The sequence below is a fragment of the Columba livia genome, chromosome 2 (assembly GCF_036013475.1).
Source record: "Columba livia isolate bColLiv1 breed racing homer chromosome 2, bColLiv1.pat.W.v2, whole genome shotgun sequence".
In the NCBI taxonomy this organism is placed as follows: Eukaryota; Metazoa; Chordata; class Aves; order Columbiformes; family Columbidae; genus Columba; species Columba livia.
Window position 1 is genome coordinate 147,823,979 of NC_088603.1, and position 26,143 is coordinate 147,850,121.

General features: G+C 41.9%; 1 protein-coding gene across 9 annotated transcripts in view; it reads right to left on the reverse strand.

Annotated features, from left to right (window-relative positions):
* The window catches only part of SAMD12 (sterile alpha motif domain containing 12), a 189,912-nt gene that overhangs the window by 46,914 nt on the left and 116,855 nt on the right, over positions 1-26,143 (reverse strand). Inside the window, exon 6 of one of the 9 annotated variants that reach the window (XM_065054307.1) lies at positions 1-26,143. This exon is cut by the window's left edge and continues 12,370 nt beyond it; it is cut by the window's right edge and continues 14,900 nt beyond it. The exons of the other annotated variants lie outside the window; for them this stretch is intronic. The gene's annotated coding sequence lies outside the window, so the exon portion shown is untranslated. 9 annotated transcript variants of the gene reach the window in all.

Genomic DNA, 26,143 nt, shown 5'->3' on the forward strand with positions numbered 1-26,143 from the left:
TGTTCTGATTAGAGAGCTTAAAATATGTGGAGAGTAGCAGGGATACTTTCAAAAGCACTTGGCTTAATTTTTCTTCTACTGTATTTAAGGAAAATGACTGATTCCAAGAGGAATCACAGCAATACTGGGTATTTAGATATAAAAAAATCCAGACCTTCCTATAATTCTATTTGCCCTCTATGGCTTTTTCTACTGTTTTCCAGACTACTGCTTTTCTCGAACTTTTTCTCATAAACTGACAACTTATACAAAACATTGGCAATATGAGAAGAGAAAAAGCCATTCCCACAATTATGTAGCCCAACATTCACTAAAAAAGTCAATAGTTTTCAAAGATCAGCAGATACTTCTCTCAATAGAAGTGACTTTTACAGTCAATACTGACAACTGGCCAGTTCTGGAAAAGTACCATGTTTCTCTTACATGCTGTTTCAGTACAGAAAGCAAATCTTGAAACATTAAAAAGGAAGTAAAACAATAACAAGTGAGACATGTAAAGATCCCCTTTTCAAAATCTCATCTAGACAATGAGTCATATGTTCATTTACAGCTAAGCTTGGATTGCATTGTTAGCAGTGAATCCGAAAGCAGAAAAATAAAACCAGAACCACTGTCCAAAGATGAACTTCTCATGTCAGAGAAAAAGCAAGAGGATTTCAATATATTTCCTCATGTTTGTTCTGGTAAGAAAATTGAATTAAGAAAATGATGAAACTTTACAAAACATGAAAAATCTAATTATTAAAAATTATTTGCTAAAACCTATTTTATGATGACTCAAAGGCCCTCTGTTCCTTGCAATGCACCAGCTGTTTTTCATTATTTAACAAATAAAAAAAATGCATTAAATCACCTGTTCTACAAACTGCAATTCTGGGGAAAGTAAAAGACTGAAAAGCATTCAATACAGAAATTCAGACCCATGCAATTCCCTGCAGCCTGTGCCAGCTCTGGCCAAAAAGATCCGGTGATAGCTGAATCATACTGATCTCAAGCAAAGATAAATCTAAACTAATCCCTGCTTTTCAACGAACGGAAATGAATTCAAATAAAATGTATGCTAAAAGTGACACAATTTTAAAACTGAAAGAGAATATACATTTGCTTTTTCCTAAGAATTGTATAGATCATTTAATAAAACCTCACAGGACAACACGAGCTTGATCCAAATGGTTGCACATTTGCACAAGAACATACATTTTTTAGTATCAAGATATTTTCCCTTTCCTCGTTATCCTTTTACAAAATGACACCGGGCAGCATTTCACAGGCACTGCAGGAGAGATTATAACCCGTTTGCTGAACCCACTCGCACAAACTGCTCCCAGGGTTTCTTGTTTTCACCAGATGGTGTTAGGGTGGGATCGCTGGTGAGCACCAAACCTGCCTATTTCCGTGCTGATTATTTCTGGAAGATTTGCTGACGGCAACGTGTGAAAAGCAGAGCTGTGAAGTTGTGCCTCCTGTGCGTGAACTGGGTTTTTCACAGCGTCAGTCAACTGTCTGGGGAAGATCGCCATCCCCCGTATGCTCCCCGTCTCCTTCCCCGAGCCCCTTCCGAACAGCTACAAACAAGTCCCGACTCCAGCCAACATTATTTTGAATATACGCTATCATGCCAAGAAATCTTGATTCTTCGGGCTTTGTGTTATGCTTCAAAACAATATACAGAAACACTGGTCCTGGGACAGCCAACAGCATGTACGTTTTCTAATTTATAGTAGTCACGATACATAAAGATTTATAATGGATTTTGTTTAAAGGAGACCCAGCAGAAAACACGACTGTCATGTCAACACTGCGATGGGCTTGGTGTGTAATTTTTCGGGTTTGTAGACAGAAGGTGAGATAAGAAAGAAATCTGATTTTGACCGAAATTACTTGGGACAAGCAAAAGTAAATGCTTTAATGCATCACATTCCTCCATGATGGCAGGCTAACTTTGAACTCAGATGAAGGCACACTGGGACTGGGAGTCATTTTGAGCCTTTTTGTTGTGAGAGCTTCCTTAACTAACAGGCATCCTTTCATTACACTTTCAGATGACAAACTACTCAGCGCATTTGGACGGTCTGCAAAAGGGACCTCTCTTAGCCCTGCCAAACAGTTTTCCTTGAGAGCAGATACTCTCAGAAAAACATCTGGCCCTACTATTATCTAACATCAATATTAAAATCTTAAAGAGCGTACAATGGCTATGTATCTTAATATCTTTAACAATAATGATCTTAAAGCTTCAGCAGATGCTTATTCATAACCCTTTTGACTCTGTTTCTCTCTCCATGTTTTTTTTTTAGTTATCTCCACATTGCAATTCAGTTCATCCCTTTTCAAACTTCAGTTAAGCTGAAAACACACAAAGGGGAACCTGCCCGCACTTGCTTGATACTATTTCACAGCTAAGGTTAAGAACAATGCAAGGCCTTTCATTGTATGCACTAAACCTTCCCTTGGACTGAACATGTCAGTCTGCCTTCGAGCACTGGCTGTGACTGCCAGGAAAGCTGGATCGTTGAGACTGCAGTTTTTGGAAAAGCTGCGTTACTTTTGGGCCTATCTGGGTATGAAAGTGTATCAGCCAGAAACTGCTCTTTAAGCTTTTTGAAAGAAAAAGCTTGCATTGAAAAAGAAGGTGAAAATTAGGATCCACAACCACATTGTTTTTGCATCTCAAAATGACCCGACAATAATAATTATGGGTCACCCCCAAATTCCTCCTCATGGAAGGGGACCCACAGACTTCCAGCTCTTCCAGAATTAAGCTTCTTAATCAGAAACTCTCACCTAATGTTGGCAGTTCAGCAAAATAGCTCCTGGTCTGCCAATCTAGAGAACGACAAGCTTTAACCATACCATGGGAAACAAGTGCATCCTTTAATTTTACTTAACATTGAATGTACTTTGTTCAGTTCTCCTTAGAAAACAAACTTGAGCTCCAGTGAGTCTCCTGTTGTTTCAGTGTTGTTGTTCTCATCAGCGTCAGCAAAGGGAAGCACAAACACTGGAACAGGTTGCCTGAAGTGGTTGTGGAGTCTGGATCCCTGGAGATATTCAAAGCCCAACCAGGCATGGCCTGAGCACCATGCTCTAGAGGACCCTGCTTTGAGCAGAGGGCTTGGACTAAACAATCTCAAGGTCCCTTCCCATCTCAGTTGCTCTTCTGTGATTGCTTCTTCCAGCAGTGGCAACTAATTTAAAATTTTTAGCCTTGTACTTCTCTCTAGAGCCTTTAGCTTTCTAAGTAAAGCAGTGTTATACTTCAGGAATAAAGCAGAAGTGCATTTAAGGCTAACTCAACTCACAATGTACCCTATTGTGTGCTCATGGTTAGAGGGTGTCCTCAAATCTTTATCCTTTACCTATCATCTCTCAACTTCAGCATCTCAGGTGTGTAGGAATTCTATTTAACATCTCATTCCATTCCACAGATTTGGAACTGTTCAGTAATGTTCTCAGAAACAGAACTTATAGACCCTATGAGACCCATAGGAGCCTTAGGATGAGATCTGATGGTCTGAAAGAACAGATGGCCAAAAGTCAGGATGCAAATATACAGTGACCAGAACTATAGCCCAGACCCAGCTGCTGGAAAAGCTATGCTTACAAATTTGTCCTATCGACTGTCATACAGAGATACTGGCAAATATTATGGCTAAATGCCTTTTGGGGTGGCAGGAGGGGTGGGGTGCTGCAGGGAAGGGATGTTCCTCCTTCTTCTGCAGCATTAAGGGATGTTCCTCATTCTTCTGCAGCATTATTCCTATGTACTCCAGCACCACCAATTTTTGAAACAGTCTGCAGTTGCAAAAGCAATGAAATCCCACCTTGACCAGTGTATTTAAATATCTTTTAATCTACAGTAGAACTGTGCTTTGGCTTAAATATTGAGTGAATGTTCAATAAATGAAATGGTTTTTAGCCCTGCCCTATTGATATTCAGGGAAAAGCATTTTTTAATTTATAAAAGTTTTTTTCTAATTTACTTGCTTTAATCAGTGTGCAAGCCATTTTGTACTTTTAATGTAAATTCTCAAAAATGCAGATCTTTACAAAAGCACTGAAAGCACCTTTATAATTAAGTCCATCTCAAACTTAAATTGTATTTAGAAATTTGTCTTTGTGAGAAACCATATTAAATAGCAAATGGATTAGATACCTACTGATTCCAACATTCAAATATCAGCTGAAAAACTAACTTAAAAAAATAACCTTAGTCCTAGTATGTGTGGTTAAAATTAAATCTTTTACTCTACAAGTTAATGAATGTGGCTGAACAGCTGCTACAGCCACTGCTGGAGGAAAAGCAGCAATTTAATAAAGAGTAAAGTGATAATTATCCAGCATCCTGATTCATTTTAAGATATGGCATCTTCAAGCAACAGAACACACATACTCTCTTTAATTGATAACTGAAAACATTTCCTTGGGCTAACTAAATATCTAGTTGACTGAATTTTCATTAAAAAAAAGAAGTAATATGATTCCCTGGGGAGAATGTTCTTCAATTATAAACACCCATGTTTCATTTTATATTCTCATCTCATACCTTCCCGAGAAGCTCACATTAAGTTCGTGCCATAAATCTCTTCGGAAGCAGACAATATTTACTATCTCTCATACTTCTTCCAGATCAAGAACAAATAAAAAGCATTCTCCACATCTGGACAGCATCCCATGCTACGTATTTTCAGCACTACTGAAGCACAAATCTACCCTCAACAATTTTTCTTTACAAATGCTATCAGCCAGATTTCATACTCCTCCACACTGAACACAGCAGCTCTTCACCCTCTGAAAAGCCAGCGGAGGGAATGATCTCAGGAGATGACCTCCCATTATGCCACTGGCATAAGGAAGAGAAAATTGGGCCAAGAGAGGATTTATGGCAAATTAGGGTCATTGTTCTTGTTCTGGCTTCATCCCTCAGGGAATGTAGCAAAGGCAGGGGAACTAAGCTAAAGGATCGCTCCCAGGCTAATTTTGTCTGTGTGTGGTGCTCTGTCAGTCCTTCCCACTGCTGCGTCACTTCTTAAACTCCTGTTCCGCCGTGCTGCTCTCTTAGGGACAGTATTTGCTCTCAGCTCCATCAACGCAGATCTCTAGATTTGCATCTAGATTACTAGAACCTGCTGATCTGTTAATCCATATGCTGCCAACACTTTGAAATTTATCCTCCAGTCCCTGACCACATCACACACTTTTCTGCCCGCGCCCTGCTCCCCTTCCTCTCTTGCTGCCCAGCAATTCTCTACTGCACTCAAAATGTTGCCGTGGAGCCATCATCTCCATACGCCTCTGACAGTTCCACCCTTGAACCTGCGGCACCTCAACCCACCTTTGCCTTAGGTGGAGATGCCCTTCTGCCCTGTGACATTTGCCTAGCAGGGACCATTCACCTCATCCTGCCTTCCTTGTTCCCCAGCAAGAGACTTGTTGTCTGAATGGAAAGAGCTCCTACAATTACCCAACTTCAGGTCTTCTTTTAGCATCAGCAGTAACACCTCTTGATAGTTACTGTTTGATAACAGTGAGGCAGACGGTAACTGCGGTTTCTCCAGCTGCTGCTTCTGAGCAGGTCCCTGTGTGAAGCAACTCCATGCCCAGGGCGCTGCTCTCCCCAGCCTTCATCTCATTCCTTTTGGGCTGCAGACTCTCTTCTGCTGCCATTTACTACTGACTTGCCAGTCGTTGAAGCTGGGAGCCCCTGGTCTGGGGGCTGACCCCACCGAGGAAGCGAAAGGACAGAGGGAGCAGCTGGCAGGGACGTGACACTTGTGCGCTGTGGGGAGAACTGGAGGTGGAGGAGGAAGACACATTATGGACCAGTTGAGAAGAGGGAAAAGAAATGGGGAGGTGAAGAAAGTAAAGCAGGAAGAACATTTATGATTGTCCTATATGATAACATTTTTTTTTTGCTGATTTGTTCTATAAACCTTTGAACAATGGACTTTGGGAGCAAAGCCAAGCATTAAACTTGTAACAGTGTGTATTGATCTATAACTGAGATGAACTATATCACCATGGTTCTGTTTATAATGTAGGGTAGGAACATGTTACAAAATGCACCTGATCCACCATCACACCCCTCTGATGGTCCACCTGAGGGACCCACCGGAGCATCCTGTGGTGGTACTTGGGCTTTCTCTGGACAGAAACTGAGGTGTCAGGTCTGCTGAGAGAAGGAAACAGGTGGGGTCTTCCACCACTGTGGAGCTGAGGAAGGAGCCAGACACAGGAGCTTGGAAACAGTACTGGTTCCTCACCATTTGGACACAGGATGGACACAACCATCATTATTAGTGGGCAGAGAGGCTCATATCAATGGATCACACAACAGTAAGGCAAGCAACTCCTGTTATTTCCAAGCTGTTTGTGCAGTTTTTAGACATGCTTTTTTGAGATGGACTTGATTAAATCAGCCAAAATAAACCCACTAATATTTGCAAATCATATATTCAAACCATAATACCATTTAAAATCTTACAGTAGTCTTTGTTCTTCCCATACACTTTGATATTCAGATGCTTTAATCTCTGTTATGAAGCCTCCCAGGACATCTCCTTACAGATTTAATTTCAATACCATGAGCATAGTTATTTACTAAATGTTTTCAGGCCATCACTTAATCCCCTTGGGATAGGATTAATCTAGCCAACAGTAGACATCTACAGAGTGGAACAGCCGAGAGGTCGATGGCTACCCTCCTTTCTTCCACAATGGAGAGCAATAGACATTTCTGGTGTGCAGCTCAGCTCCTCTGGGGGAGGACAGGTAAATTAGGCAAGATGTAGGTCACATCGTCAGGTCTACAGTTAGGAGAGAAGAGCCCAAATCTGCTCTTCATCAGACCCAAGCTCAAATATCCTTCCTTGTCCCTTGGCCAATTATTCCCTCTTGAAGCCATCTACTAGGAAATACGATGCACGCAGGAAGAATTTAGGGTGTCCGAGTCTGGGCTTTTTAAGTGTAACACATCACCAACCATGTAACACAAAAACTATAATAAAACACAATCTCTTCAGCAAGTTTTTGTCAGAAATGTAGTGGCATCGTTGCAAACATTACAGTCACTGATGCTTGTAATCGAAAAAAAAGCTGTTTTTAACAGGATCCTGGAACTATCAAATACCTTCCTGTCATCCATCTGGCATCAAGCAACTGCAGAGATGTGACTGAGGAAAAAAGTGACAAACTTATGTCTCTGGCCCACAAGAGCAGATCCTTTAGGACACTGCTAATGTCCTTTATCAGACAGAGGTCTCGCTGGCCCCAGAGCTGCTGGTTTGGCCACCCTGGCCCGGGGCAGCTCGGACGTGGAGCCCAAGGGCCGCAGCAACTCTGCTGCTGGCACACGGGGGACGGGCCACCCGTCCTCACCCTCCCGCCCTGACAGAATCGACCTCAGTCGGGTCACGCTGCAAATCCCTTCTGCAAAGGCTCTTCCGAGTGTGGGGAATGAAACCTTTACTTCTGGACATTGCCATTAATTTATATGCTGCAGGTGACTATTTTTACTATTAATCTTCTGCACCTGTGCCCAGTATGTTGGATGGGTGAATTTTAAATAAATTAAATTTTGCATACTCACTCCCTTTGTGATTTTATTATGCAAATAATGCTCATCCTTTCACCTTTGAAACCATCCACATACCACAGTTTCAAAGTCAGACTAATTTATAAAAACGCTGAGAAAGGCAGATCTTTTTGAAGGACTCAATACAATAAGAAGTGATTTCTGTTCCTTTGTAATCTGGAGAGTAAATGGGAGAGCCCATCATTTTCACGTTTTTTTCTTTTTCAGAAAATAGAAGTTTAATTGTAATTTTTTATCTATGGCTACATTCTGTTGTTTCCAGATTCTTGTCATCTTAAATCCCGCCTGTTCAACTGGCTGTGGATATTTTATAATTTTCTGTGACACAGGCTGCAACTCTGAAAGCAAAACCCACAATCATTTCTTGAGGTGTTTGGGGATGGATGAATTCCCAAGGCAAGGGGGGACAGGCGGGGGAGCAGGAGGGGCAGGACAACGCGGAGGACAACGACAGGGAGAGCTGGCAGCTTTCGGAGTATTCAGATTGCTCTCCGGAGGCTTCCCTGGAAATTGGTGGAGTTCACAGCAGGATGTATTGAAAAGATATTGAGCACATAATCCTCAGCTCCTTCATAAACGCTGATCCACAGCTGGGTCACATCAGCTGCCGCAGAGCAGGAGCAGCAGTAACAGATGCTACCAATACAGAAATACGCTGGCTTTGTTAAGCCTCGGGTTTTGCAGAGGCAGACACAGGCTGGTCCCACACATCACGTTCATTTTTGACTCTCTGTGAGGTTTGGGTGGAAAAGGGCACCCTTCGCCACCCATTTTGTCCACTGGTTCAAACAGCAGAACCAGTTTCCTCAACATGTGGGGCCATATTGCCTAACTGTGGGCAGTTATTAAAGGCTCTCCAAGTGTGTGTACTGATGGATTATCACTTGGAGCAAGGGTCAGTCATTCTTGGCCAGAAAATGATGAATATTGCTTAGTGCTTTCTTGACCTTAGTCTCAAAGATTAAGTTAGTCAGCTCTCTTGGTGGACTGAATACAGTCCCTGCTCTACTGGAGTTGGTCCAGTTCCAATTCTAGAAACTCCTGGAGGACATTTTTCTATTTTATTGGTTCCACGTACTTTTCCCTTTGAGCCTCTCTTTTCAGCCTAACTAGGAAAGCCAGCAGTCAACGTTTCTGGTTAGGGGTTCTTTCTTCTTTACTGTCTTCAGTTAATACTTTATCTTATTTTCTTTAATGAGTGCCCCGTCACCTCTGTATTATTCAAGACTTCTTTGGTGCATCCAAACCAACCAGTAACTACCAACCCCAAAGACACCCGCTCTAATGATGAATCCAACAGATCAGATAGGGAAATAATTCAAAGGGATCATTAGCAATCTTAGCTTGCACAAGAAAAAAAAATGAGACACAATAAAAAGTCTACTTATTTGATCTGTTCACATTTAGCATCAATTATAGAGATAGTGTAAAGTCGACAGATCTCCAATTTTAATTACCTTGAAATTTGCATAGCGGTTTACTAAATGCCTTTTTGTTTAAGTCTGTTTAATACAGTATTTAATTAAATCACATTCTAGGTCAAGGAAATTTAATTAAAAAAACCTTATTGCCTGTAGGTCCTACATAAACAGCACTGAGCAGACCTTGTGCTTGGAGATAGTATGATCAACGACAAAGTTGCTTCCTTGCTCAGGGACAAAGCTGATTACTTAAAAATCTCTATTACTGGAAATGGAGAAACAGGGCAATGCTTTGCAATTGGTAAATGCCCACACAAAATACAGTCATTACACAGGAAAGCACTTCTGTTCAGAGGGGTTGTTGTGGTGTAAGTGGGATCTGCACAGCAAGCCCAGCACACACCCTTCCCTGAGTGGGATACAGTATTTTGGCTTCAAAGGATTTTGTTCTAAAATACTGAAAAAACCTCAAGCAGAGATATTCCTCTTCTGCCAGGATACACCTAACACAAAACTGGTAGCTTTAGAATAGCTTTAGGTACTTGAACCTGGCCCAAACCGTGTCAAATTTGATGCACAGGAATCCAGTTATCAGTTCAAGATGTGACAGTACAAAGAGTGCTTCACCAAGGACCTGGGCAGTCTTGCACAGATTAAAAACATGTTGAAGTCTTGGCAGTATTTACCTCTCATCTTTGTAAATTTTTTCATTTCCACATGAAAATTTGTCCAAGCTCGTGACTATCCTGAGGGCCAGGGTCCATCATCTGTGGGCTGCAACGCTTCACAGATCCTCCTGGCCCTGCTTCCCCTCATTCCAAATGCTGCCACAAAGACACTTTCTGTTTCCTCGCTTTGATGATAATGGATTCATATTTGCAGCAGCAGACTCAGAAATGCCTGACGACTTCCAAGGTCCCTCTGAGCAGAGCCTATCTTTACCCATCATTTCTTATTTGTTACTGAGATATTGATCCTGACTCTGCCAGGGACACCAGCCCCTGCTATCCAGTCAACAAAATCTCTGAAGACAATTCGATGTTTTCCCAAGGGGCTCCCACTTCTGGGCAGTTTGTTCAAAACAGCTGTGAGGCCACACCTTACTGTCTTCTTGAAAAATCTCAGAAGAAATCTAGCAAGATTTTCCTTTAGCACAATATCTACAAGAATTTGATGGATTTGCTGGAGTTGTGGCTTATTTTAAGAAAGCTACTGTCTTATATTTGCTCCCATATTTACTTGTTGCATTTACCTGCTACTTTCTGACATATTTAGCATCCAATTTTTCGCAGTCTTTGCAGTCCTTATTCATAAAGCACCAAGTGCAGTGAGGTGTTGGCCCTCAAGGAGGGCTTCTGAAATGCTTTCGTAAGACAAATAAGCACAAAGAAATAACAACAGCATGTGCAAAGAATTAATTTTACCCTCTGCTTTTCATCAGTAAGAAAAAGAGGAATCTAATATCCAGGCAAAAAATAACTAGCACATATTGCAGACAGACTACATGTACCAGTTAATGTGCAAAGAAGAGATTGCACAGGATGCCTCGTTATTACCTTCACAGGGAACCAATCTGCATATCTGCAGTTTCATTCTTCATGATGCCACCGTAAAAGAGTTGAGGCTGAAGCACCCTTAGGTACCCTTACATCTGATTTGCCTTGTTCCCTCTACTGCAGGTGGGCACACAGGTCTCCCAAAAGGCCACTCAGCTCCACAGCTGGATTCATGCCCTTTGGTTCAAGATTGTTTAGCAGCATATGCCAAGGATATTTTCAAGAAGTAGCATGCACTATCACCCAAACTATCTCTCTTCTATGTTTATCCAATTCTAAAACTACTTAAAATGCATTAAAGAAGTGAAAATATGCACTTGATAAGGCAGAAGAGGAAGTTTTGAAGCAGCATGATTGCGGCTTGATTTTCAGAGGTGTGAGGCCCCCAGAAGCTCTCAAAATAAACCTAAACTATTTAATACAGATCTTTTGACACCTGTGGGTACCTTGTAAAAATCAGGCTATCCCAGGGAACACGTGTACAAAAGCAGTCGGCATTTTTTGTAGGCTATGTGGCCATGTGAAGCTGCTTACTTAAGGCAAGCTTTGAACTCTGAATGTGATGCAGGGATAGAAAATGTTGCAATGCTGTAGCAAATTATGTAAATATCACACATGAGGAAGCACCCTCGAACAGTGATCTTGTTTGTGTTCTCTCTCAATTTCCATCAGTGTGGATTTTAACTAAACAAACACCGTTCTTCTTGTGTTGTTATTTTGAGAGAGAACCCAGTGGGAACTCTACTTCTTCTCTGAACCATGTCCTAGATCCTTCCAGCTTAAAACCTCCACCACTCACATCCCTGGACATTTCTACTTCCACCTGCAAAAATTAACCCTTAATTCTGCCGTATCTTTCCAGATCTCAAGGCAATTGGTTACTAGGCAACCACCCCCTATTTTCCCCGGCTTGCTTGTTTAATTGAAGCCTGTGCTAAATAACAGCACCGAAGAGGAAAGACACTCTCTAACTCTGAGTAATTATTACTGAAGTCAGGGGTAGAGCTTTGGTACGAGGGGGATGGGTACAGGAGAGCAGTCTTCTCCACAAATTGTCCTCTTATCACCAGCAAACTATTGCTAAATATACAAGGAAAGACCTTTTGCCTGATTGTCTTCTAACCCCGCAACACAAGACCCGCATGAAGGTTGGATCCACACTGTCTGGTGACCTGCCCCAGGGAGCTCTAACTCATCCAGGGACTCATCTCTCACCAACACCACCTGATGGAGCCTTCCTGGATGGAGGAGACCACAGAACTGCCTGGCCTTCCTTGGGGAAGAGACCTAGACAGCAGAGCTTAAGCTGATCTGCCCTAGATCTAGTTGAAGATGTCCCTGCTCATTGCAGGGAGGTTGGACTAGATGACCTTGGAAGGTCTCTTCCAACCCAAACTATTCTATGGTTCTGTGACTCTACCCTGTTTGCCCCAAGAACAACTGGGGACACAGAGCACCCTGGGGAGCAAACCCAAGCGACAGCGCTCCCCTGTGTATGGGGAAGCAACCCCACCACCGGAGTTTGGGTCCACCAGACCAAAATGAGGCCAGTCCCACAGCAAATATTTTGGTGCAGATTTTCAAGGAGGCCCAATCCAGCACACAGCGTTCTTTGTAACACACTACAGTTCTATAGTCCAAATAGAACACGAATGAGCCTGTGTCCTTGTGTGCAAGGAGAAAGTGAGAACGTATTTGCATGACGCAAAGTGTGCTAACGTGAACGACAAATGTCTCAGTGCACAAAACCCCTCATGCTTCGGTAGTCCTTAGTCATTCAAGTGACTGGTTTCTGGCTACACCAACTCAGTAAATCAGTTCTCCACACTGCTGTACAAGTCCCAAGAAAGGAACTAAGAACTTGCAAGAATCTAGGGAGGAGAAGCTGCAGCAGCCTCTACCCAGATGACCTTAAACTGCTACAGAAACATCCAACTAAACACTCCTACCAACTAAACACTCCCCATTGCTGTGCTGGGTGGAAAGTTGTAACGGGGATCTTGCTGGCACCATCGACATGCCTAAGGCACTAGGTGCAGAGCACTTGAAAGCAGCTGCTGACTAGACCTGCTCCAAGCCTGGCCTCACAGTGGAATTCACGTAACATCCACAGCAAGGGGAACAAAAACTAAAATGATGAGTTTCCTTATTTAATGAATGGAGAATGAATGATGAAACTGATTTTTAGGAAGAGTGTTTAACAAGAGAAACATCTAACCTAAATCTCAGGAAAAGGAGCAGCGGTGTCAGACTTTTTGATAAAGTGAGAGCTGTGGAGCAAGGACTTCTTCTAGAAAGAGCTCTGCCTGGCTTCACATAACTCTTCACTCCTTGGAAGACAAATTCTTGTCCAAGTAAATCCTACCAGGCTGCACCTTATAGGCTGGCTCCATCCCACTGAATTGAAAGCATTTAAATAAATGCCTTTGTGAGCTTAGGACTTGATTATTTTATATTCAGAGGAGGAAGAATGCTGCCTCAAATTTGAACTGTCCTCTGGAAGCCTGGCTGAATCGGCGGCTTGAAAGGACTTTCTCGTCTCCCAGCTCAAGTTGTGTAATGCAAGTTTGGTGGGAAAAAATCCAGGCTGTACTATGCCCTGGCTGCACAGTTCCAGCACTAAGGGAACGTCTCTCCATTGTGCCTCATTTTCTCCTCTGTGGCAAGAGAGATTTCCCTGAGAGATAAGGATCAAACTCTTCACTCTTCTAGCACTACTGATACACTTGCTTTATATCTCCTCCTGGCTCATGTCAAATATCTTCAAGATATCCTCTGCCAGCCAGCTGATAAGACTTGGTCTAGAAGTTCCAAGTAACTAGTTGGTAAGAACATATCTTAAAGAGAAGGCTTTTAATTACATGTTTGACTTTTTTATATACGTTTTGAGATGACAAATACATTTTCACCAGGTTTCCATCGATACCATATGGCAACTCACAAAAAGATGAACAAATTAGGCGTAATGAGGTTCATTAAAAAAAAAAAAAAAAAAAAAAAAAAGAAAAAAAGGAAGATCTGCTATTAAAAGGACTTTTGGAATTTGGAAGATGAATTTTAGATGAAGGAGATACCCTGCTATGGTTGATGGTCAGAAATGCCTCTGCCTCTGCCAGAGGTACCAGTAGACTTCTGAAGAGAAGCAGCCCCACGAACCCTTGAAACACAAAATGAAAGGCAGAACAGAAACACCTTTTATAAAATCAGATGCAAGCCAAATGTCCTTAAAAGTTGAGAAACTGAAGGAGGCACCAGCTGATGGATGTGGTAATACTGCCTTAGGATCAGGTAACAGCTTCAGATGGTGAGTTCACCAGTAAGTCAAAGGTCCCAGGACAGAAGTCCAGCTGCAGTAGCAGGGTGAGAAAGCTATGGGGAAGAAATGGGAAGAAGGTTCTGCTCAGGATACAGATGGGATGGTCTCTGCCTGTCCTCTCTTCCCTTCAGAGTGAAAGGGGGTCAGAACATGTTTTGATCCAACCGAAAAAAAACCCAAAATACTGTGGTCCAGTACGAAATACCCACAAAAGGATCACCAGGCTGAAGGTAACCATGAAAGCAGCAGCAATGGTTGCCTGAAGAGGTTCTTCAGGGTTGGTTTGCACTCCACCGAACACACAGACACCTTGCTGTGCACGTCTTGGAGAGCAGCAAATGGGAATCATCAGCCTCTGCCACTAACAGCTGTTCCACAGTTCAGTCTGGCAGTGTGTCTGGGTAAGAAAGAGCAGCCGCTGGAGCCTACCAGAACTGCAGCAGTCCCTGAAAACGTAAAGCAATCCCTGCCACCACCTTTGATACAGGCTAACAACTAGACAGCATTGTATCCCTTCCATCAGTGATGTCCAAGTTTCTACAGTAGCACCAAGGATGCTTTTGTGTGACCCCAGAAGTTATAATATGGACACAAGCACCTCAGGTTTTATCTGCACCATGGCCACTCTCACTTGAGCTGTGCTAGTCAGGGAAGAGCATCTCGAGCCAATTCTGCAGTGAAAATCTGTGGAGAGCCTTAGAGAAAACCCCAGCTGGTGTTAGTGTGGGACACATCCACTGCTTAATTATTGTTAGAGCTGCAGCTCAGAAACATTAGGCTGTTTATTGCAGTTGGTGTCAGAACCAGCCTTCCTCCCCCCCGCTCTCCACACGCGAGTGCATTCCCCTTCCCTCATCTGGATGGAGGACAAATCCAACAGCAGCGACTCACCTGCTTCTGCAGCCACTGGACTGGGAGCCTGTGGTGGTGTAGGTTGTTTGTTTGTTTTTAATTCAAGAAAAGGGACCAAAATGGATCAGCTGATCAAAAAGGGTTCTGTTGCCAATTATTCCAAGGTAATCTATCACATTGAACCTAACCCTACTCTTATCAGTATGACAGTAAAATTTGGAACCGGCATGGCACTTAGACTTTCTTCAGGTCTTTGTTATTTCCATTTCCCTCTAGCTTTAACCGATTTGCCAGTAGCAACAACTATTGTACCTTAAACCTCTGGCCATTTCCTAAAGCTTGGTGCCTTTACCTAAACCCATTGCACTGCAAGACTCCTCCACAGGATGACTGTTTTAGCCATTAACAGCTAAAATAATGTCTTCAATAGGAGCAGCAGATGCACAAGGCAGAAATAAAGACATACAGAGCAGGAAAGAGGGAGGACAGCACTGATTAAGTTTTGCTGTGTTACAGCTTGTTCTTTCAGCCTGGCTTGCCGTCAGCTGCTCCCCAGCACTGCGCGTGTGTCTCCGGGCTGGAACGCACGGCGTTGTGTGTCAGACGCAGCACAGTTTCTCCCAGCTATTGCTGACTAATTGCAGACCCACTTCAGGGTCATTCAGCCTCTCTGCTCAACAGGATGCTCCATCTCACCTTTACAAAAAATCCTTCCTGGGGCATGTTACACAGAAGACCCTACGATGAGAGACACTAATTAAGTTGCATCAGCTGTGTATCTTCTCCCATTTCATGGAATAGAATGCTGCACTTCTTTAAAACCTAAGGACACAGACCAAATGGTATATAAACTGCGGGGAAAAAGAAAAAAGGGCCCACTTTTTCTGGCCATATATCTTTAGAAAGTCCTTTCACAAGAAAAGTGCTGTAGGCTGGGAAATGGAAATAAAGCATATTGGCTCAATCTGGTCACAAATGTGCAGATCATAAGGAATAAATGTATCAGAAATTGGCAGAATAGGGGAAAAAAAAAAAAAGACATTTCTTGTACTTATTTACACTCTGTTCAAATATCCAGAAGGAAACCGTGTAACTCTTTTTTTTTAATTCCCCAAGCTGAGGAGATGTTTATAAGATTTCACTGCCTCGATTGTATTTACCCTATTTTATGTTACCACAAAGAGGGCTTAAAGCTGATAAAATATACTTCCAAAGAGCACATTACTTTCCTTTTGGACTGATGAATTTCCATTAAGACTGACAGGTATTTTCCATAATTTCCCGTGGGACACTATCCCCGGAGTCCTCTAAGAGGTTTTCAAACCCCACTGCTCTGCCATTCACAAGGCACAAGCAAAGCACCCGGCTCCTGCTGCCCAGCTCCGAGCGCTCTTCAAAAATAAATGACAAATTCTCCAACAAATTGCTACAGAATACAATTTGCCTGCCCTCCTTGATTTTGCTTATAAGGAAGAGTGTTTTGTTCGCATTACTCTTCCTGCCAAAAGCGTATTATCACAAGCTAAAGGGGGAAATTACTTTGTGGGAGCCTTTAATTAAAAGAGGGTCGCATTTCATTGCCTTTTCTCCCTGTGATAGACATCGCCATCCCGCCCCTCTCCTTTCTCCATCTCCCAAAAAACAATCCGGAACAGGCTGGCACGATGGTCTTTTACCCAATCTACATCATCACTGCAATTCACTCCTTTCATACACTGGCAGAACGCAGCATTGCATAATGCTATAAATAACTGTTTTATTCATCAAGGGCCTACCTGGCACTGGCTATCGTGCTGCTCTTTCTAGCACTGTGCAATAATTACAAATTACAATTTTCTCACCAGTATGTTTATTTAGCATTAGGAAATAATTGCAAGGAGCACAGTATCACAGTCTGGCTTTCTTATTTTCTCGTCCCATTAATTGTATCTAAATTGTTCACATTTTAATGTGTTGTTGAGAGCAGAAATTAATTAAGAACACCTTTTTCTATATTGTTACCTTTTCTCTGGACTAGGAAACTATTATTTCGTGCCTGCCGTGACTCCAAGTGAACTGCTATGTTCATTTTCTCTGGAGTAAGAGATAGTGTTATGTGTGAGTGTGTGTTTTTTGGGTGATTAGACTCTTTACTCTGCTTCACTTCTATCTTCACTTCTATCTAGCTGACTGAAATATCAATCAGAAGCCTGAACCCGACACACCAGTGCTATTTGTGATCAGATATCTTTCTGGGATTTGCCGCTTGGCAAACCACTGCAAGATTTTAGGACCTTCTGCAGTAATTTCATTTTTTCCTGGAAACAGAGTTTTCTTCTCTAAATGGATTCCCTCTTTCTTTTGGGGTTGATACACGTCTATGAAGCATGTCTTGCTTTCCTTGCTTAAAAACTCCCAGATCAGCAAAAGTGTGCGCAATAGTAGGTGTTAAAGGTTTTTCCGACAGCATGAGGCATTTGGATGGTACACTCCTAAGCTCATCTCAAAAGAAACTATGGGGGTTTTATTTTCACTGTTATATAGCACAAATTCATCACAATTGGAAGAAAAGACTTAGCAAAAAAACATAAGCACCTCCTTGTCAAGAGACCATTATCTAAATAGCTTCTGAGATGTATCACAAGCACAAAACCCACATTCTTTCCTCAGGAGATGCCTTTCAAAGCCAAGAGGTAAAAAAGGCAGGATAAAATACAAAGTTCAGAAAAAGATGACCCAAGGTCTATACACTATAATTCAGTATACACAAGCTCCAATTCAAAACATGGAAACACTGAGGAAAATGAAGGTAAATCACCCTAAAGAATGAAGGCACTGTGTGGGAGGTTGTCCGCCTTAAACCTAAAAGTGGATGCTTTCATTCAAGCATAAAGTAGTCGTAACTCACAACATAGTAATTCCCCTTAGAGGATTTTATGTGCTCTATCACAGATGCATTGACTTAAAGCATTTGCAGATTTGGCTCATCTTTCCCCTGTGTATTTGTGTATATATGGCCCTGCTTGGCGACGACTGATTCGAAAGCTGAGCTCAGATTTAACACGGCAATTTGCTCTATCGCTATAAATCTCTCACCCAAAAATAACTGCAGGAGGGGTGAAGAAAGGAGGGAAGTCCTGAGCACAGCCAATGTTATAAAAGTATTTCCCAAACTCCACCTTGAACTTCATTTTAGAAATATGTGAATATATCTCCATAACATCTCAGGTATTTCTGTGAATGTGTCAGGTCACAGCCAGAGGGCTGTGGTGTCTTGGTCCTCCTGGTAGCAGAAAATTGCCATTACAGGACAACAGAAGCAAAGGTTGTTTAAGAAATGACATTATAAAAGGCATTTTAAGAATCTCAGTTATAAAAGCTGTGGTTCTAGTTTAAAGAATGAGTCCATTAAAGAAAGTGTCACTAGATGTTTCCATGTTTATTATGTGCTAGTAACTCTGGGCTGAATGTGCTCAATTTGTGAGTACAAAGACATTTTTCTTCTAACAGCCAATCTCAAAAACTCAAGCTGGGATCTGAGAGGTGGGGTGGGTTTTTCATTCTCATACCTCATTACCAGTAAATGTCAATTACTATATGCTTGCTTATGTAGCTGTAACTGATCCTTATTATTCTATTTTTTAATCTTGAAACCGGTTTGGATACAAGAGCCAAGAAACGCAAACCAGACTACAAGACTTTACACAACGATGACCCAGAGCCTCCATACACCGTAACTCCGCGTACGTGAGCACAAATCCAAACCATCTGACTGAAGCCACAAATGTTGCAAAACTAATAACCAAGATAAACAGTGAAGATACCACAGTTTAGAGTCAAACCCTCCCTATATGACTGCATGGGTTGACATTGTCCTCTGAACTCCTGCCAGCATCTTTTCAGGAACAAGCTGCTCGGGGCTCCATGTATTATCCTAGATGCAGTCGCAAAAAAACAGATAGGAAGGCTATTACCTCCTTATGTTATCATATAGTATCTCTGTCATCACTTCCCTGGTGGCAAGCTTACAGTATTGTAAATTTTTATGTAACCTATGTTTTGAATGCTAGAAGGGCAGAAGTTTATCAAAACGGCTTTGAGCAACAACTTGTACTCCACGCACAGGTGCTACAAGCCAACAGCCCAGCCTGGATGAACCCGACTTGGAGCTGCTGCCTCTCCCTGGGATCAAGGCGGGACGCAGTTTAAGTCAGTAGCCATTCTGTAATGAAAATGAGATTTTTAGAAGCCTATCCTAAATTACAATTAGTTCATAACAATTAGCAAGGAACAACAACAAAAATAGCATTCATTCACTTAAAATGATTTTTAATGTTATAATCACTGGTGCATAATTATACCAGAGAAAGGCTATTTAAAAGAGGGGGGAAAAGAGATAACTTCAAGAGAAGAGAATTCATTTGGTGTTTATTTGCTTCAGGGTTCTAATTACTCTGGAAACCAGCAACCCTTCTGATAGGATTACTGACATGAACGCAACTGCAGCTGCAAGGAATGCTGAGCACATCAGTTTTTTAGCACCATTAAAACAGTCCTCTATAAATACCAGATGCATCTATCTATCTATTACTCTCCCTCCTCAGCACTTATTAGCCAAGCAGTCGCAGAGCGTATCACAAAAATGAAATGTGTAGCTGTGGCAGAACCAGCGCAGTAGAGCAAGTAATTTGTATCAGGCTGTATAAGAGTTTAGGTTTTATTATTAAGTATATGTCATAGATTTACTAGCACCCGTTCATCTTTTTTCCTCTTATAGTTCAGATTTATACACTTATTAATAAACTCCAGACGGTCATTTCGACACTCTCATTTAGCAGAATAAGCTGGTCAAATCTGGTCAGAGTCGCATGGACTCCATGTGGCAAAGCACAGAGCCCTGGCAACTTTAATTGTTGCCGTCTAGAGGAGATTTATGATGCTATCCATCCTGGTCCTAGCCAATAAATCACATCTTCCTCCAGTCTTCAGTGGATAGGTCGGGTGAAAAAGGCTGGCAGGTCTCATTAGTGCTTCCAAAAGTGGCGCAGAGGTAGGAAGGAGCTGCGAGGCTCAGCTTTTGCCCACACGGATCCTCAGAGAATCGCTTTACCTGATGACGTTTTGAAAACCATTAAGAGGAGGATATTTCCTCCGGAGGAGCTTCAGGCTGGTGTTCCATTCTTGTCCCAGCGCACATTTCCTATGGAACCTAAAGCATGTGGTTGGGTGCCTCTGTGCCTCAACCCCCACATGATGCTTCCTGCCATCTGTCACAGTCAACAGGTGAGCTCCTCAGGACAGCCACTGCCTTCTACTGTGTATATGCAGATATTCTCACCAAGGGGTGGCAGGTACAACAGCAACACAAAACAACAGCTAAAAGAGCTGGAAAATATCTTAAAATATCAAGTTTTTGCATTCTGTCCCTCCCCCTTGCTTTTCTAGCAAGCTAGTAGGAAAAATCAGCGCATCAGAGCAGTCTGGCATTTCTTAGGTCCAATCCAAACAGCATCGAAGAGAAAAATAGCAGAAATGTTCTATAAAATAATACATTAATCAAAATACTCAAGAGACAGTGAAACACCAAACCAGCAGTTTCATTAAGAGATCGTCTGCTCATGGTCTTTGTGCACCAACATCAGTGGAGAAATTAAAATTCTTACATTATATTCTTAATAACTGTATTATTTTAAGATCTGCGTGAGAGGAAGAAAACCTGCACTTACTACACTGTATGTGTCCTGATGCCCGGCAAGACAAATCAGACAGGGCACAAACAGCACAGCAGCGAAGGAAAGGTGAGTTCCAATGTTTAATATCCTCATAAGTGATCTGGATGATGGGATCAAGCGTAACCCAATGGAGTTTGCTAATGACACCAAGCTGGGTGGGGAAGTGGAAACTTCAGAAGGGAAAGCCACGTTGTAGGAAGACCTGGATATGCTGGAACTTCATGAAGTTCAACAAGGACAAGTGTAAGGGCTTGCACCTGGGAAATTATAATCCAGGAGTGCAGCACAGGCTGAGATCTGCACAGCTGGGGAGCAGCTCTGTGGAACAGGACCTGGTGGACAACAAGCTCAGTAGTGTGCTGCTGTGGCAAAGCAAGTCAATGGGATGTGGGTTGCATTAGCAAGGGCATCACCAGCAGAGACAAAGAAGTCATTATCCTGGTCTGCTCAGCACTTGCCAGGCCACACCTGGAATGCTGTGTTCAGTTTTGATCCCCACTATACAAAAAGATGTGCACAGGCTGGAGATGGTCCAGAGAAGGGCCACAAAGATGATCAAAGGACTGGGAAGCTTCCACACGAGGAAAGGCTGAGAGAACTGGGCTTGTTCAGCCTTGAGAAAAGAAGTCTTAGAGGAGAACTCATCACCATGTTCCAGTATTTAAAGGGTGGCTACAAAGAAGATAGAGACTCCCTTTTCACAAGGAGCCATGTGGAAAAGACGAGAGGTAGTGGGTACAAGTTACTCCTGGGGAGATTCTGATGGGACACCAGAGGGAAATTTTTCACAATGAGAATAATCGACCATTGGAATAATCTCCCCAACAGTGGTGGATTCCCCAACACTGGGCACTTTTAAAATTCATCTGGACAAGGTGCTGGGCTGTCTTGATTAGACTGTGCTTTTGCCAAGAAAGTTTGAATGAGATGAACCTTGAGGTCCCTTTCAACCTGCTATTCTGTGATTCTATGATTTCTCCCATCATTATAGGGCAGTTCCGTAAAGTATACAAATTGTTTGTACGTATGCAAATGTTTGTACGGTATACAAATTGTTTGTCTAATTCATGTGATAACATATTTACCTATTGGTAATGAAAACATTCCCCTACTCCTCATGCCAAGTGCATTCCCAATGCAAAACAAAACGAAAGCCTGTGTGCTAGACTGTAATGTACGGTACAGTGATCCAAGTTTAAATGAGCTGGCTCTGGGAAAGGAGCTATGATAGCAGAGCACAAAGTTTTTCCTCCTACAGGTAGACTCCTCTGAGCAAACCCTGGCTGGATGCTGTTCCTCCACATCATGCTGCAGAAGGCAGTGCAGATGTACCAAAGACAAGACAAACACAGCAGATTCAGAACACAAGGAGACAGTGAGACATCACTGAGCAAGACAGCAGGTGGTCAACACGCTTCAGTGGCTCAAATGCTGGCAAACTTCCAGTAAGATACAGTCATCAGGTGGGAGATGGAGGAGACCATGGGTTGACTTTGTGGTGGATCTCAGGGAGCTCTTCCCAAGGAAGAGCACAGGTGATATCATCATTTAGACATGGGTGATGTGAGGTGGAATTGCAGCAATGCAGAATGACCTTGCCAGTCCACACAAGCTGCCAGGGAGGGAGGGAGCCTAAGAAGGGCTGGAACAAAAGAGAAGCAGCTTAGATTTCATATGTACACAAGAGTCAGGCCTGGAAAGGATTCCCAGTCATTTTATGGGGGATAGTTTTTAGAAGACTGCAAAAGTTCACTTTGCTTGTGCTTAGAGAGGCAGGTTCATAAAGACAGCAACACTGGTCTGAAATATTATATTTGAAGCCATCACTTATTTAAGTCGCATGTGTAACAGGAAGGCCGCATCATATCTTTGTTAATTACCTCAATAATGAAAACAAAATAAGACTCAGTGCAAACCCTAATTCCTGGCTAATGCTTGAAATGGCAAGCACTACCTATTCCTTGAGCAGTCAGTTCATGCTGTAAGCACCGTGCGTACTCCTGCACACTTCCGAGATGACGTTCAGCCTTCGAAGGGGAAGACAGGGAATGAGAATGATGCCTGCAGTCTCATAATAGCTTCAGTTGTGAAAAAGACACAGTTTCATGATTTCCAAAGTTGCTATTTTTGTACATGCTTGGAGAAAGCGCAGTTTAACAAAACTTCACAATCAGCAATCCTCACAAAATGTTTGGCATGTATTTGCCAGATCTTTACTAAGCTAATCCTTTTTTTAAAACCGGCTCAGCAGAGATAACCACTCAGATTTAGATTTGCATTCTTCTGTATGATATTCTTCAGCAGAAATGAAACACTTTGGAGATAAAAACAATCACATTGTTTCATTAACCTGAAATATTTCAGATGGGGACAGCAATAAAAATAGATAGCTTTTAGATATGAGCACAGCAGAAAACCTGTGTTTCATAGGGAGAGTTCAGAATTACTCTGGCAAATAACCTGCTCTTCTAACAGAAAAAGTGTAAGGTCAGGTCAGCACACGGACAGACTCATTTGGCTGATGAAGGCCTTGCTGCTCTTTGAGCTCCATGTGTTGTGCATCCTAATACACCGAGTTTCAGTGCTTCCCAGTGGTTCTCATAGGGAAAAGCAAACACAAAGGAAAATTTTCCATAAACTTGAAAGACAGTGCCAACCTTATGATCTACACACATTATTTTCCCTGAAGGCAAGTCAAGTAGGATGCCATTCACGTGTAGATGTCTCAAAGCGTTCTTCCTCCTTCAGACTCCTGACGAGACATCACTCCTGACAGGAAACACTTATGAATGTCCCTTTCTCCAAGTCATCACAAGATTTAAGGAAGGTTGTGGAATTCAGTGTGAGTCCCAAACCAGATTCTAATCAATGTTTGACTGACCTCCTAACACATTCATTTCTTTGTAGGAAAGCTAAAAATTAGTTTAATTAGCAAAACAATCATTTCAGAACCAAAGCACTATCATATAAAGCAAGCAAGAAAACTCCAGACAAAACATTTCTTAATTCCTTTTCATCCTGGAAAGTTACTACGACTTCCCTAGAATATACCACCACAATCTGGTAAAGCTTTTCAGCATAACCACCAGAGTACCCTGTGGCAGCCTATAAAGTCAGCTCATTGGTATTAACATACAGGAGACAACTTAGAACTGTAAAAAGAACTATAACAAAATAAATGATACACCGAACTTCAGCAGACTCACAGATTCAAATGTTATTGGTGTACCTCACTGAGATTTAATTTTTAAACTTCTGAGGTACATCAGAATTTATTTTGGGAACCTAACTTAAGCTATGAGGCACAAGCTGACATTTTGAGGTATCATCAGAAAGATTACAATGAAATGTTAAAGAGAAGAGCTATTCCCTCTAGGCCGACTGAAGCAGGAATGGCACATCCCCATCTCTCCAAGTCCACCACAAGCCCTAAATTGTACAACAGCACACTTCAATTATCCCCTTGCTTTCAGTGCGCTAAAAATAAGACTGACATCATAAACCAATTTTAACTAATATTATAAAGCTAAGTGCATGCCAGTGTCAGTAAATGAAATGTAAAATTAATTGTGCTGCAAAAGAGGAAAGCCTTGTGAAAGAATTCACTGTCGTAGTAAACGGTGAGCACTTTGTATGCCCTCAAGCTTCACTGAAGTCATTACTATTTAGATGTCATGAAGGCTAGTTTCACAGAGTCTTTTTCAATATGATGTTCATAAATTATTATCAGACAGACACAAAAACCAGCTACTCAAACCCCAGGACTTACTGAAGTTAGCTTCTCATGATTTCAAGGGGCAGTATTTGGCCTCAGACTTGCAGACAGGAGACTGTTTATAACCAAAGATTTGACAGAACACAACACTGTCTACTCTAGAGAGACAAAAGGTATCATTTTCTGAAACAAATACAAATATCATGTTCTCAAAATGGGTGATCATTAACCTAGAGAGCTGAAAATTGAACACGAAAGTAAACAGATCAGAGGAACTTTTGAAAACTGGCACTCAACATATCAGGTTTCTACGCAGCCCCAAATCACTGCTGCTCAATTCCCCGGCCAAACAAGATCTGATTGCTGTTAGCAACATGCTCCCAGTGCAACTATGGATGGGCAAACTGACTTCTGTTTGCTACCTTCATTCTTTAATTACAACACTGTCAGGTTGAGTAAGTCTCTTTTGGTGAGAACCGCGTTAAGAAATGGTAGGCAGGCAGGTAAGGTTGACAGGACAGCACAGTCAGGGAGGAAGAAAGCACCTGGCAACTTGTAAAAAGAAAAGAGAACGAAGATGTTGAAATCAAAAGGAGAGAGCACATCCTTTTAGACTTCTTCCTCTTTAAAAGTCACTTTTTTCTCACAACTGCACTTCTAAGTGGCTAATGAAGCAATAAGGGAGGACTGCATTTGATGCACAACAGTTTTAGGACCAGAAGCTGAAAGTACAGAGATTGCTTGTTCCATGCTTCCCAAGGGTGTGCAAAATGCAGGTCTGAGTGAGTCACCGGACAGGCAGGGGAGTTCTGGGACACAAATGGCCAATTTAACAAGGATGCTAATGTTTACTGAAGGGAATAACAGTTAGAAGTGCAAGCTGTGTGTTCGGGATGCAATGAAGAGACAATGAGGAGATACAGCTGTTTGGAAGGAAATGCACCGAGTTGGGACCACTTTGTATCTCTCATCTGTGCTGTCTACCACAGAGATCCTGACTGCTACAAAAATATTGACCATACTTTTGTGCAAGATGGTTTCGAACCAACCTAAATATCATGCAAATACATGTTTATATTAATACATAAAACACGGCCTTTGAACTCACTGTGTCTTGGTCCTATTCTGAGGAAGTGGATACTGCCAACAGCCAGGTGTGAACACCAATGAGTGTCAGTAAAATGCTGCGATAGCTGGTGCTGGAGAACGAAGAAGCGTTAACATCCTTATTCCAAATACTGCTCCTGATCAAAGGAGGTTACATTCAACACATATAACTATAGCAGAGCTATAACGAGTAAGAAAAATAATTTTCAGAACTGGTTCCTAACACCGTACTGCAGGAATCCATCACCATACATAATTTAAGATGGCCATGTGAAATTCAGTTTAATATGCAAAGTGAAGATCACATGAAGTGGTAAACATTTAATGTTAGTGGAGTTGAAGGTGACACACTACCACAAAATGAAAACATATAAAGCAGTATTTGTCCTTCCTGTCATCCTCTGCTAGACACCTTGATAACAAAAAGACACACACGTATTTCCAGGCTTAATCTGGATGCACAACTAAACCTAAAATTTAAACTAACAGGTCCCAAGGATTTGGATCCAAGAATAGATTATGCCAAGAGAAAACAGTGAAATCTGATGATTACACTTTTCAGAAGAATGATCCCTCGAATGTGTCATGCCAAGATTATAAATGTAACTGAATATCCATAGAACCTACAGGCAAAATTTAAAATAGACTCAGCCTTTAAATACAACAATTTCAACCTGAGCCAAAGCTGAGTATATTTTTCTTTAAAAAGAATTTCGGTAGTTATTTTCAGTGTATAAGTCATTCATGTGACACTGTCCAGTACCTTCTTCTTGCTTACACCCAGTTTAAAAGAAATAATAATAATAATGATAATTTAAAAGTATTGTACCTACTGGAAAACCAACTTTCTTTCCCTACCAATTTTGACCTT